General features: G+C 44.2%; 1 long non-coding RNA gene across 1 annotated transcript in view; it reads left to right on the top strand.

Moving 5' to 3' along the window:
* Positions 1 to 3,028: 3,028 nt before the first annotated feature.
* LOC307227102 overlaps positions 3,029 to 14,370 on the top strand; it is a 212,884-nt gene continuing 201,542 nt past the window's right edge. Inside the window, exon 1 of the long non-coding RNA XR_013843811.1 lies at positions 3,029 to 3,131. This is a non-coding gene — a long non-coding RNA (uncharacterized lncRNA). The remainder of the gene's footprint in view (positions 3,132 to 14,370) is intronic.

Here is a 14,370-nt window from a genome sequence, read left to right as displayed (position 1 = left end):
AGTGTGGTGTAGTGGTTAAGAGCGGTGGACTCGTAATCTGGTGAACCGGGTTCACTTCTCCGCTCTTCCACCTGCAGCTGCTGGGTGACCTTGGGCTAGTCACACTTCTCTGAAGTCTCTCAGCCCCACTCACCTCACAGAGTGTTTGTTGTGGGGGAGGAAGGGGAAGGAGAATGTTAGCCGCTTTGAGACTCCTTAGGTTAGTGATAAAGCGGGATATCAAATCCAAACTCTCTCTCTCTCTGCTTTTTAAAGACACTCACACTGACAGTTCACTTGAGGACTTGGTTGGTTTGATTCATAAGGGATAACTAGGGTCATTTCTAGTAGACTGTAGGGAAAATAACTGCCTGGCAGCTAAAAAACACAGCTTTAAAAAAATGTTCTGTTCATTTTTAATTAAAAAGGCATGGGAGGAGTGTGTTTTGGGAACCATGTGGGATGGTGGGGATGGGTGTGAGATGATCGCCCCCCACCCTGCCCAGACTATATTAGATCAAAAACTGAAATACAGCTCCAGTCCTGCCAAGAGCACCTCACAGGGATTTTCCATGGCAGAGTCTTTTTCCTGTGTGTGAGGCAATCTCTTTGAGCAAGTGAAATGCCTTTATTGGGCCTGGGAAATTGTCTTAAAGTAATCTATACTGTTAAGATGTGCTAATGTTCCACATCCTTCCTTGCTGAACATGTCGTATTTTATATAAAAAGGCACTGGGTCATATTTACATGGGACCTTAATCTTATTACCCTTAAAACAGAAAAGTGGCTTTATACTTGTGTACAATTTGATAAGTGAGAGAAAACAGTCTTCCTGATTTCATATAATGATGCCTTGTTTATAATCTTTCGGCCTTTTATTTCTCATTTATCTTTCTCCCTTTCTTTTCTGGCAATTTGTTTTGCATGTTTTTCTGGTTTCCCTCTCCGTCTTCCACAGCTCACATTTAATTACTGGAGTCGAATCCAGTTTATGTCTTTGCCAGCACAGTTTGCTTTTGTTTTCATTTCCCACATCATTACATCACAACTTGCTTGCGCTTTCTTGTGGCTGTTTTAACTTTACGCAGATGTAAAAGGAAAAGCTGTTTCAGAATTATCACGTTAAAAGATTTTGAAATCAAATCCATTCTCATCAATTGGATCGGTGACAGAAGAAAATAGAAGTTAATTACACCCAGAGCAATTTGTAATAAATCATAATGACTTGTATGGAAAGCATGAGTGGATTTCTGAATGGAGTCACGAACCCAGGTTCTGCTCCCAGCTTTTGCAGTTGTTTTGAGAGCTAACTACCAACACCTTGCACTCCAAAACAGAGCCATGGCACATCTTTAAATCAACCAGTTAGGATAATATGTTGTTCTTTAGAGGGTGGTAGATGCCCCCTGAATTAAATCAGATGTCTATCTGCCTAAGCTGTAATATTTTATTGACAAGATGCAAATCCCAATTTTAAACAAATATTCAACCTTTCCTTTTTAGGGAGGGTGATTGTGCAACTTCATTCATTTCTGGATGACACAACTTCCCCAAAACTCTTTTCAGTCTAGGTCCTGATGTAGTTATGGGACTGAGATAGATGGCCCTGATGAATAATCTGACTCTCCTCAGGGCTGATGGGGAAACGTTTCCCTGTTGATATGGTTAAACCTCTCCGTAGCTTTTGACATTGTAGAACTGTGGTGGTTAACCTCTGACCCGCAGGCCTGAGTGAGCCCAAGTAGCAAATTTCCCTTCAAGATCTCACTGATTTTTGGCAGCAACAGCAAAAAGAAGGTGTGTGTGTGTGTGTGTGTGTGTGTGTGTGTGTAAAGCAGACAAAGCACCGGGGTACACTGAGAAGTTTAAATCTTCCCACCTAGCCCTGCACTCTGATGGAGATGCAAATCACCCCTTCCCTGGTTGTCAGATTACTTATTTGATGAATGGGGTTACAAGCTGGCTTCTGCATGGATCAGATTGGGGGTGGGTGGGTTTGCATGCAAGAATGTAGGGTGGCCGTACCCACTGGTGGCCACTCTTACAACTCCCATGTGGACCCTGGAGGCCAACAAAAAGATCAGCCAATCTCTATTGTAGAAAATAACCTTCATTTAGACTGACTTCAACACCTGATTACCCCAATTGGGCCTGATGCCCCATATGCTTCTATCATTTCTATATATTTTTTTTAAAGGTAAAGCGTTAGTTCTGCAAAAAGTTAGTTCTGCAAAAGAAGGATTGACACATAATGGCTTCTCACCAGTGTTGTTTAAGATCTATATGACATTATTGTGAGAGAGCATCTGGATCTTGGGACTTGGGTCTCATCAATAATACAGTGGTACTTCAGGTTACGGGACGTGGGTGGCGCTGTGAGTTAAACCACAGAGTCTAGGACTTGCCGATCAGAAGGTCAGCAGTTTGAATCCCCGCGACAGGGTGAGCTCCCATTGCTTGGTCCCTGCTCTTGTCAACCTAGCAGTTCGAAAGCACGTCAAAGTGCAAGTAGATAAATAGGTACCACTCTGGCAGGAAGGTAAACGGCATTTCCATGTGCTGCTCTGGTTCACCAGAAGCGGCTTAGTCATGCTGGCCACATGACCCGGAAGTTGTACGCCGGCTCCCTCGGCCGATAAAGCGAGATGAGCGCGGCAACCCCAGAGCCGTCCGTGACTGGACCTAATGGTCAGGGGTCCCTTTACCCTTTACCTCGGCTTACAGATGCTTCAGGTTACAGACGCTTCAGGTTACAGACTCCGCTAACCCAGAAATAGTACCTCAGGTTAAGAACTTTGCTTCAGGATGAGAACAGAAATCACACGGTGGCAGCAGCAGCGGGAGGCCCCATTAGCTAAAGGTGTACAGTGGTGCCTCGCAAGACGAAATTAATCCGTTCCATGAGGCTCTTCGTCTAGCGGTTTTTTCGTCTTGCGAAGCAAGCCCATTGACAGCTTAGCAGATTAGCGGTTTAGCGGCTTTTAGCGGATCAGCGGCTTATCAGTGGATCAGCTGATAAGCGGCTTAGCGCTTAGGAAAAGGTGAAGCAAGCCCATAGGGAAATTCGTTTTGCGAAGCGCCTCCAAAACGGAAAACCCTTTCGTCTAGCGGGTTTTCCGTCTTGCGAGGCGTTTGTCTTGCGGGGCACCACTGTACCTCAGGTTAAGAACAGTTTCAGGTTAAGAATGGACCTCCAGAACAAATTAAGTTCTTAACCTGAGGTACCACTGTATAGGCGAATTTGCCCTAAATCAGAGTTTGGAAGTCCTGACAAGTGAATGAAGCTGAACAAATTGGAGTTGAACGAAGGCATAATGACTACAATTCTAGTAAGCAACCTCAATGTTACCTAGGGAGTTCTAATGCTTGCTTTTGAAGTTGGAAAGGCACTCAGACTAAACTAATGTTGGCGCATTGATGTTTTCTTAAAATTTTAAATTTCCTAAAATTAAAATGTTTTCCTAAAATTCCTTTCCTTCTGGAGAAACAGGTTATGACAGCATCCAAAAGTTTATCACCAGTGTCTGCTACAGAGGTTCTGGTTCTTTTGAGGGTCCTTATCCAAGTGTTTGTAACCTTGAGGATTGATTTTATAAAACCGTATGTGGGGCTGAAACTGAAATTGACAGAATCGCACATCCCTAGTGGTCAGGCATTCTGGGTGGGCAGAGCAGGAGGTGAGGATGTTCCCCCATATCTCCCCAAGGCTACTGAATTGCACGTTTCCTAAACAGAGGAAAACTGTTTCTCACTACAGAATTGCTAAATCACCTTCAAGCAAGCAAATGGCTCTACATATATAAGCTCACCTCTTGCCTAGCTTTGACAGAGAACTAAAAAACACCCAGCCCACATGGCCAAAAATATATATTTGAAATGTTTATACTGGCACTTCTACCATAGCTAGATCTTCCCCACCTTTTGCTGTGATTCTCTCCTTTAATAACCTCCCTCCCTCCCTCCCTTCCTTCCTTCCTTCCTTCCTTCCTTCCTTCCTTCCTCTCACACCCCTATTCTCTGGCCACCTTCTTTCCCCTGGAAGTGCCTTTTCTTGCACCCCCGCAACTCAACTGGAAGCGTCACCCACTTTACCTTATTTTTGTCTCTTGAGGTGTGGGCAGGTCTACCTGCCCCTAGCTTTAGATAGCTCAGCACAGCATCACTAAGTAATCACTTTTGTTATCCAATCTTTTTAAAGCTGTTTTAAAAGAGAGAGAGAGAAGGGGGGGGGGGGAAGAGAGGGAGGACGGAGGGGAAGAAAAACATACACACTCTGAATCCTGAATAGCTGTGTTTCTATCATCTGTTGTCATGACACAGATGACGTGGGAGCATTCCTCAGCAACAAGGCTCGATTGTGAGATGGGTTTAATTTTGGTTCAGAATTCTAATAGGAAAGGATGTCAAAAATATATCTGGGTGGGAGAGAAGAAGGTGGGCCCCTGGCTCAGTGAACAAAGGAAACAGAAGTAGCTGGTTAATTGCCAGATTTTGCCAGTGAATAATTACATATTCATTAGTCCGTTGGTTCCTTCTATGCTTAGTGAGCGAGTGGAGAGATTTATGATACTCTCCCGGTTTTCCTCCTTCTAGTTTCTTAGCTGGAGAAGCTTCTTATGGATCACACTGTGCAATGAAAGGAGGGGGACAGAGACATTTTGTCTGTATTCCCATTCAGGTGTCTGGCCGCATGAAGAAATAACATTTGTGTGGACACAGTGAATGCAGATGTTCCCATCCTAGAAAGGGAAAGCAATATATTCTCACCCAGCGCACCAAAGGGGGCTGATCACTTTCCCACCCCCAGGATTAATACCTCTTTTGTAGAGAATGGCCCGTTTCCTTTTAGAAGGCATGAAGCTTTTTGAACAATCAGCACTTTGGCTCATTTCCAGCAACGCTTTTTCCAGAATGGGTTGCGTGGACCCCTGTATTGATTTATATTTTATAATTTAGATTTGTATCCCGCCCGTGTATATGTATGGTGCTAAGAGAGCTAACAACAATAAAAATAAATATGGAATTTAAAAAACAGTAAGCCCTGTTGTTACATCTCCCTCTCTTTGCAGCCAGTGAGTGCTGTTGTTTTTTAAATTCCGGTAAGTTGTAGCATTCCAAAAGGGTAGGATGAGGTTGGAAAGATGATGATGTAATGTTGCTATGGCTGGCCACAGATAAACATAAGAAGAGGCCCTCCTTGACCAGACCAAAGGCCCAACTAGCGCAGTATTCTGACCACACAGTGACCAACCAGAAGCCTCTGGAAAGGCTGCAAGCAGGACATGAACGCAAACCAATAGCACCCTGAAGTGCTCAGGCACCTCAGCAATTAGCTCTGGTCTGTCAAGTAAGGTATGAAAGACATGCACACAGCAGCCCAATTGCAGAGGGATAGCATAGGCTGTAAGGTCCGTATAGTAAAAGCTATGGTTTTCCCAGTAGTGATGTATGGAAGCGAGAGCTGGACCATAAAGAAGGCTGATCGCCGAAGAATTGATGCTTTTGAACTATGGTGCTGGAGGAGACTCTTGAGAGTCCCACGGACTGCAAAAAGATCAAACCTCTCCATTCTTAAGGAAATTAGCCCTGAGTGCTCACTGGAAGGACAGATCCTGAAGCTGAGGCTCCAATACTTTGGCCGCCTCATGAGAAGAGAAGACTCCCTGGAAAAGACCCTGATGTTGGGAAAGATGGAGGGCACAAGGAGAAGGGGACGACAGAGGATGAGATGGTTGGACAGTGTTCTCGAAGCTACCAGCATGAGTTTGACCAAACTGCGGGAGGCAGTGGAAGACAGGAGTGCCTGGCGTGCTCTGGTCCAGGGGGTCACGAAGAGTCGGACACAACTAAACGACTAAACAACAACAACAACAAGCATAGGCTGTAGATGATGGACTTGGGTAGGTTTTAGATTCAGTCCTAAAGCTCAGTTAGAGCTCAAGATCTGCATGGAAAAGGTACTGGGTTGAATTCCTGGCATGCCCAGTTAAAGAATCTCAGGGGGTTGGGAAAGTTCTGCTGCAGACATGCACTAAGAGCCAGGTGGATGTGAAAGTAACATTTCTTCTAGAGGCTTTCAACATGGCTGATGAGCTGCATTGTCTTCAGAATGTAAATACTTAAGTACGTTCATAAACCACTTTCTAGCACATGTTTGAACACAGTTCATTGAGGGAAAGTTTCTAGTTTACTGGGCAGTGTTGTTTCGTAACAGGACTCCGCAAAACATGTTCTTTTGTTTAAAACATACTATTGCTTGAGTAAATAATGTACCACAAGCCATTTTCATAGAGCGTGCAAAAAACCTGTGCACTTAATTGCACAAATAAAAAGCTTTTGAAATGAGTGCTTTGAAGCTTGCTTCTACTAGCCATGGTTTAATAACCTGTCATAGATATATTCTCTCAGTAAGAATGAGAATGGTGGGCAGACAAAAATAAGAGATTTCAACGTCAACAAAATGCTCTTAAGTAATAATAATAAATCAATTCTCCTTCTCCTCTGTATTATACCCAACCCAATTCATTAAAATACAGAGCATAAAACTGATAAACATCATAAAACAGCAACCCAGAAGCAGAAGAAGCTATTTCTTAAATCAGGCATCTCCTTAGGCCTAAAGGGAGAAATTCATCTCAACCTGATATATAAAAACATTATGTGCAAACAGGTGTATCTAGCAGAGACTGGTAACCTATTGACTTGGGAGGGCTGCAGTTTTCAACTTTGCTGTTTTCTTCACAATAGGACTTGTGCAGCACTCATTTAGGAAAGTATGCCATTAGCACAGGGGTCAGCAACCTTTTTCAGCCGTGGGCCGGTCCACCGTCCTTCAGAACATGTGGTGGGCCGGACTATATTTTGAAGGGGGGAAAAGAACAAATTCCTATGCCCCACAAATAACCGAGAGATGCTTTTTAAATAAAAGGACACATTCTACTCCTGTAAAAACACGCTGATTCCCGGACCATCTGCGGGCCGCATTTAGAAGGCGTTTGGGCCGGATCCAGCCCATGGGTCTTAGGTTGCCTACCCCTGCATTAGCACATGCACAGAGTCCCACTGTATCCTCCTCTCTAAAACCTTTCCAGCAACTATGGGATTTGGTGGTACTGTGCTTTCTTGAGTGCCTTTTCAGAAAAGCCTCTGGGGCTCCATATGTTCAATGAATGTCCATAGGGCAGATAGCGACATTGTGGCAGCAGGCTTCTCCTCATTGCTGTGTGTGTTCTCATACATGTCTGGAACATGCTTATGCACGCACAAGCATAAACACAGAAGCGCCTCTTGTGGCGTTTGCCCTCCTATGTGTGTGGCATCATACTGGGCTCATAGGGAAAGGGTTCACTAATTGTAAAATGACTAACCAATGGGAACCCAAGGGGGCAGAGTTAACTGTGTATAAGATTTAAGCACAGATAGAATTTGTTAAGAAAGGTTAGAGTTAGAGTGGTTGAGGAGACAGTCTGGAGTTAGACGAGAGAGGGAAGATAAGTCTGTGGGTTGGGCTAGTCTGGTGTGAGAGAATTTGTTAAGAGGAATCAGTCAAACAGTTGAGATAATCAGTCAGAAGGTATTAGGAAGGTATAGGCTGGTAAAGAAACTACAGCGGTGCCCCGCAGGACGAACGCCTCGCAAGACGGAAAACCCGCTAGACGAAAGGGTTTTCCGTTTTGGAGGCGCTTTGCAAAATGAATTTCCCTATGGGCTTGCTTCGCAAGACGAAAATGTCTTGCGAGTTCCTGCGGGGTTTCCCCCCTTCCCCCCCCCCTTTTCCTAAGCCCTAAGCCGCTTATCAGCTGATCCGCTAAAAGCCGCTAAACCACTAATAGCACTAATCCGCTAAGCTGTCAATGGGCTTGCTTCGCAAGACGAAAAAACCGCTATACGAAGAGCCTCACGGAATGGATTAATTTCGTCTTGCGAGGCACCACTGTAAAGTTAAGATACTGCCAGGAATATTATCGGAGAAACCATAAACGTGTTAATGTTTGTAAAATAAACTTGTTTTTTGTGGTTCACTTTTAACAACTGACTGGATTCAGTATTTTACCAGAGAGTAACTGGTTGGTGGCAGCGGGGAAGCGATCACAGTGGTGGCACAGGGATCAATAGACCGTTAAACACCCAGGGACCCTGTGTGATTGCCACACCTCTCTTTTGTCAGACATATATATTTATAATTGTGTGTGTGATCCCACTGCATCCACACAACCATATGTGAGGTAAGAGTTAGCCCCCAAAATGGGAATTTCTTCCACAAGCTGACCTAATGAGCTCCCACAGCTAAATAAGAATTTAGAATCACAGTTTCAATGTGAAGCTGCATAAAAGCGGGATATAAACGGAAACAAACAAGACAATCACCACTGAGGCAGATGGTGTTGCTTTGCATGCTGACGGCCCCTTAATCAAAGGAGTGAAGGCACAGATGCTTCAGGAAGGAGGGGGCTGGAATGCCAGCTCAGGGTAAGTTGCCATTGGTAACAACGTCGTAAGTATGCAATCCTAAGCAGAGTTAAATGACAAGGAGTCCAATGAAATAAACAGCACTTGCTTGCGTACACACATGCATTTAAAGCACATTCGACCCTAAAGGTAAAGGTACCCCTGCCCGTACGGGCCAGTCTTGACAGACTCTGGGGTTGGTGCGCCCATCTCACTCAAGAGGCCGGGGGCCAGCGCTGTCCGGAGACACTTCCGGGTCACGTGGCCAGCGTGACAAAGCTGCATCTGGCGAGCCAGCGCAGCACACGGAAACGCCGTTTACCTTCCCGCTGGTAAGCGGTCCCTATTTATCTACTTGCACCCGGGGGTGCTTTCGAACTGCTAGGTTGGCAGGCGCTGGGACCGAGCAGCGGGAGCGCACCCCGCCGCGGGGATTCGAACCGCCGACCTTCCGATCGGCAAGCCCTAGGCACTGAGGCTTTTACCCACAGCGCCACCCGCGTCCCTACATTCGACCCTAGCCCCCAGGAATCATGGGAACTGTAGTGTGTTAAGGGTGCTATGTGTGGGGTAAACAGCAGTTCCCAGGATTCTTCTGGGCATGTGTGCTTTAAACGTATGCTGTGTATTCAAGTATGCATAGAATTGAAGTGTCCGTCTTTTAAAAAGCTGTCTTCTTGTTGCTTTCTGCAAATTCAGGAATGTAGTATTTACTGTCGGAAGGGTATGGGAAGTGTTCCATTGCAGCTTTCACGTGACATGACTCTCAAATCCATTGTTTAAATATTTTTTAAAAGGACACACGTGGTCAAACAAATTCTTCTAATGGTATCACATTTGGTAAAAGGCATTGACAGCTTACCGGTCATTTCTGCATAAACATACACGAAGCTCCTGGTTAAAACTGGCCATTCACTGGAGAATGAAGCAACTGGACTTGGAAAGTTCATCATTAACAAGCATGGATTTCTTCCTTTTGGGTCATTCCTGAAAACTAAAACCATCCAGTGAGCCAGAGGGCAGGATCACCTGTTACTTTTGCTTCTGGAAACAGCCTCCACTTAGTAAGTTATCACACCATGTAATACCTCTTCATTTTTTCTGCTTGTATATTTGGCTGTGGGGGGACTTGAACATAGCAACCCAAAAACTCATAGCATGCTGATTGTTACCCACATGGAATTTTCTTCTTAAGAAACACCTGCCTGTTGCTTCACGGTTCTGGCTAAAAGTGTGAGATGTACAGTGGTACCTTGGGTTAAGTACTTAATTCATTCCGGAGGTCTGTTCTTAACCTGAAACTGTTCTTAACCTGAAGCACCACTTTAGCTAATGGGGCCTCCTGCTGCTGCCACGCTGCCAGAGCACGATTTCTGTTCTCATCCTGAAGCAAAGTTCTTAACCCGAAGTACTATTTCTGGGTTGGCGGAGTCTGTAACCTGAAGCGTATGTAACCTGAAGCGTCTGTAACCCGAGGTACCACTGTACATAACTGAAGTGACAAATGCTGAAATCATAGGGCAGTTTATTCCGTTCTCCTGATGTTTCCCTAACTGTTAATTTCCGCATTATATTTGAGCTTTCACATGACTTAAAGGCTTAGCTCTCATTTCCCTGTTATTTGCTTCCAGAAAAAAGCAAATAATGCAGACATGAGAGCTAAACTTGAGCTATATTCTGCTTTAGTTCTGGAACTGACTTTTAGGTTAACTTGAGGGAAAGTAGTGAGCTTCTCTCTGCCTGTGCTTCAGATCAGATGCAGACTGTTTCAAGTATTGGTGTTTTGTTTTGTTTTTTTAAAAAGGCCACAGAGGAAATAATCATACCATGTAAATTTGAGCATAAGTGTATTTAGGAAAGAATTGTTAGTAAGATAATGTCATTCAGTAAGGTTAATGATAATGTCATTATATGACAGCGTATTTCCAATAGGGCCCATTATAACTAAGTCTGAAAGTTATCCTAAGTACATTTAACTGCAATAATTGCCCATTCATCTCCTGTCTACTCCTGCCTCCTCTGTCCTCTGTTGTTTCCCCTGTATTGAATTTTACATTGTAAGCACTTCAGGGCAGGGACCTACTCTCTTGTTTTCTGTGACTTGTCATGCACAATGATGATATTATAATGATATATTATAATATATTATTATTATTATAATAATAATAGCAGCAGCACATCAAAAATAATGATAGAAAGAAAGATGAAAGAAAATGGAGTTGGCAAGAAGAAGAAGAAGAAGAAGAAGAGGAGGAGGAGGAGGAGGAAGAGTTTGGATTTGATATCCTGCTTTATGACTACCCGAAGGAGTCTCAAAGCGGCTAACATTCTCCTTTCCCTTCCTCCCCCACAACAAACACTCTGTGAGGTGAGTGGGGCTGAGAGACTTCAGAGAAGTGTGACTGGCCCAAGGTTACCCAGCAGCTGCATGTGGAGGAGCAGGGAATCGAGCCCGGTTCCCCAGATTACGAGTCCACTGTTCTTAACCACTACACCACACTGCACAGAAAGTGAAGCATTAGGAGAGAAGGGGTGTGTGCAATCTGGTTCTGTATTTATACTAGGAAAAGAGTCAATATCATGACCCAGCTGGAGTCTGCAGGATGGAACAGGCAACACAGGAAGGAAAGCATGGCCAAAAAACAATGACAGCCATCCCTTGTATTACCCATTAAAATATCATAGAATCAAAAAACTGTAGAGTTGGAAGGGACCCCAGGGGTCATCTAGTCCAAACCCCTGCAATGCAGGAATCTCAGCTAAAGCATCCATGACAGATGGCCATCCAACCTCTGCTCAAAAACCTCCAAGGAAGGAGAACCCACCATCTCTGGAGGGAGTCTGTTCCACTGTTGAACAGCTCTTACCATCAGAAAGTTCTTCTTGATGTTGAATAAGAACCTCCTTTCTTGCAACTGGAAGCCACTGGTTTGAGTCCTACCCTCCAGAGCAGGAGAAAAGCATCCTCCCTCATCCATGTGACAGCCCTTAAGATATTTGAAGATGGCTATCATATCTCCTCTCTGTCTCCTCTTTTCCAGGCTAAACATACCCAGCTCCTTCAACCGTTCCTCATCAGGCTTAGTTTCCAGACCCTTGATCATCTTGGTTGCCCTCCTCTGCACACATTCCAGCTTGTCAACATCCTTCTTAAATTGTGGTGCCCAAAATTCGACACAGTATTCCAAGTGTGGTTTGACTAAGGCAGAATAGAGTGGTATTATTATTTCCTTTGATCTGGACACTATACTTCTGTTGATGTAGCCTAGAATAACATTAGCCTTTTTTTGCTGCTGCATCGCACTGTTGACTCACATTAAGCTTGTGGTCATGCAATATTCCATTCTGGCTACTTAGATCAGTTAATCACTTGGTGGCACTGCTCTATAGCTATACTGGCATCTCAGCTTGCTCACGTACAAGCAGACACAGAGTTTTGCTTTGTTGTGCAGAAATGTAGGGCCAGCACAGTGAAGCTGTGCTACATTTGCTGTAATCCAGGTGGAGGCATACGTAAGTGGAAGCTGTCTTCTGCAGATGTGTCCCCAGTTGTACAGGGCAAAGTATGAAGTACATTTAGGTAGAGATGGGTCGCTCACAGATTAAGGGTTATAACTTATCTGCCAGAGACTATCAAATAAGCTTGCAGCGTGATTATTTTCTGATCTCCACTCCCATTATTGGCTGTGTTACTTATAGGGCCTAATATAATATCAGATTGTACCATAGTGACCATCACAATTCATTTTCAGAATATGGGAAGTGAAAGATCTCCACACTAGAAACCAAATACATCACTGCTACATGAGCTACACTTTCAACAAACAATCAAAACAGAAATCAAGGATCTCCTGCCATTTGATGACTTGTCTACTGTCACCAGAGCACCTCTGTGGGACAGAATGAAGGCATTTCTGGGAGGCCAAATCATATATTATGATGCCCATTGGAAAAATAGTACAGGCTAAGCAGGCGCTAGCTTAGAGCAGCAGCAGCAGCAGCAGCAGCAGCAGTAGTAGTAATAATAATAATAATAATAATTTATTTATACCCCACCTATCTGGCTGGGTTTCCTCAGCCACTCTGGGTGGCTTCCAACTGAATATTAAAAACCATACAGCATCAGACATTAAAAACTACCCTAAACAGGGCCGCCTTCAGTTGACTTTTTATAGTAAAATAGTTGTTTATTGCCTTGACATTGCTGGGAGGGCGTTCCACAGGGCAGGTGCCACTACTAAGAAGGCCCTCTGCCTGGTTCCCTGTAACCTCACTTCTCGCAGCGAGGGAACCACCAGAAGGCCCTTGGCCCTGGATGAATGGGGTGGAGAGAACTGGATTGTGTACTATTGTCTTGGAGATCAGAATGTCTGTTCAAATATATAAATGCATCGACCTGCTTAATACTTAGATAATACACATTAGGTATATGATATGGTTGAACCCCTGGTTCAAACAGGGGGGGAAACTGCATAGATTTCTCATCAGATCTAGGCACTTCTTTTCTGGGGAGGGATAGCAAGATAGCTTTACTGACCTAGAAAAAGGCAAAGCAGTGGCAGCTATTCTGTGTGGCATAGCTACATGAAAGCTGGAAAGTCTACTGAAGTTCATGCATGTTAACCCTAGCCCACAGAGGGTCTACATCTTAAGGTGTGAAATAACTTCAGATGTCTTCTAAATGTCAGGTAGTTGTTTATCTCTTTGACATCTGATGGGAGAGTGTTCCACAGGGTGGGTGCCACTACCGAGAAGGCCCTCTGCCTGGTTCCCTGTAACTTGGCTTCTTGCAGTGAGGGAACCACCAGAAGGCCCTCAGCGCTGGACCTCAGTGTCCAGGCAGAACAACAGGGGTGGAGACTCTCCTTCAGGAATACTGGACCGAGGCCGTTTAGGGCTTTAAAGGTCAACACCAACACTTTGAATTGTGCTCGGAAACGTACAATGACAATGCTTTGAGGTTTTTTAGGATTAAACAGGACAGTATAAAAAGCTTGTTAGATAGATAGATAGATAGATAGATATAGATAGATAGATAGATAGATAGATAGATAGATAGATAGATGGATAGATAGATAGTCCTGGAAGCAATTGTGTAGTGATAAATGCCCAGTCTTGTCATATGCTATGTGTGTTGAAGAAAACTGTGAGAGAAATCACAGTATTTACAGTAAGTATGCTTTGAAGAGCCATTTGATTCCACCAGTTCATTATGTAAATGGAACCAAGTCTCCCCCATTCACATTTTGTCCTCAAACAAGAACACATCCTGGAGATGTAACTGAGGGTGAACAGGTTTCACATCGCGCTGCCTTTGTCAATCAGCCTGTGGTTCGCTGTGCCTGTTTATTATAATTGAATTGGTGGTTCGAACTCCTTGAACTTTGTATTCCATTAAAAACTGCACTGGGGCCGTGCAGGCAAAGAGGACACCTTCTGAAAAGGAGCCCTGCTGGAAGGGTTGCGAGAGGGGGAGGAAGGGAGATCACGAAACAAAAGGCTTTTAACTTGTGCTGTACATGATAAGGATAGACTTCCTTCAAAGAGCACTGGGGCTTTCAAAAATCACAGGAGTGCAGAGAGGTCACCCATAGATATTTGAATTATTAACACGTGTTTAAACATTAAAGAAAGATGTATTGATAGAATATCAATGTGATTAATTATTTACATACTGAAAGTGAAGCATGGAAAGGAAATTAACTGTTCATTGCTCCTTGGTAGGGGAAGGCCTTCCAAAATGCCTCATAAAAGGATTTGTTAGTGCTAATAAGCTTGTTAATAGCTTCTTCAGGGCATGGCCACAAAGGCATGGAAGATGGGGCGCTCTCGGTAAAGGGGTGGCAACCTTTTCGTATTGGACCAATGGCTCTCATCAGTGCAGGGCTTATGAAGGTTTTTCAATGTCACAGAACCTTTATTGGGCCGAAAGAGGACACAGCC

Source organism: Podarcis cretensis (assembly GCF_951804945.1).
Source record: "Podarcis cretensis genome assembly, chromosome: 11".
NCBI classification, from domain to species: domain Eukaryota; kingdom Metazoa; phylum Chordata; class Lepidosauria; order Squamata; family Lacertidae; genus Podarcis; species Podarcis cretensis.
This window is presented reverse-complemented; position numbering and strand designations above follow the sequence as displayed.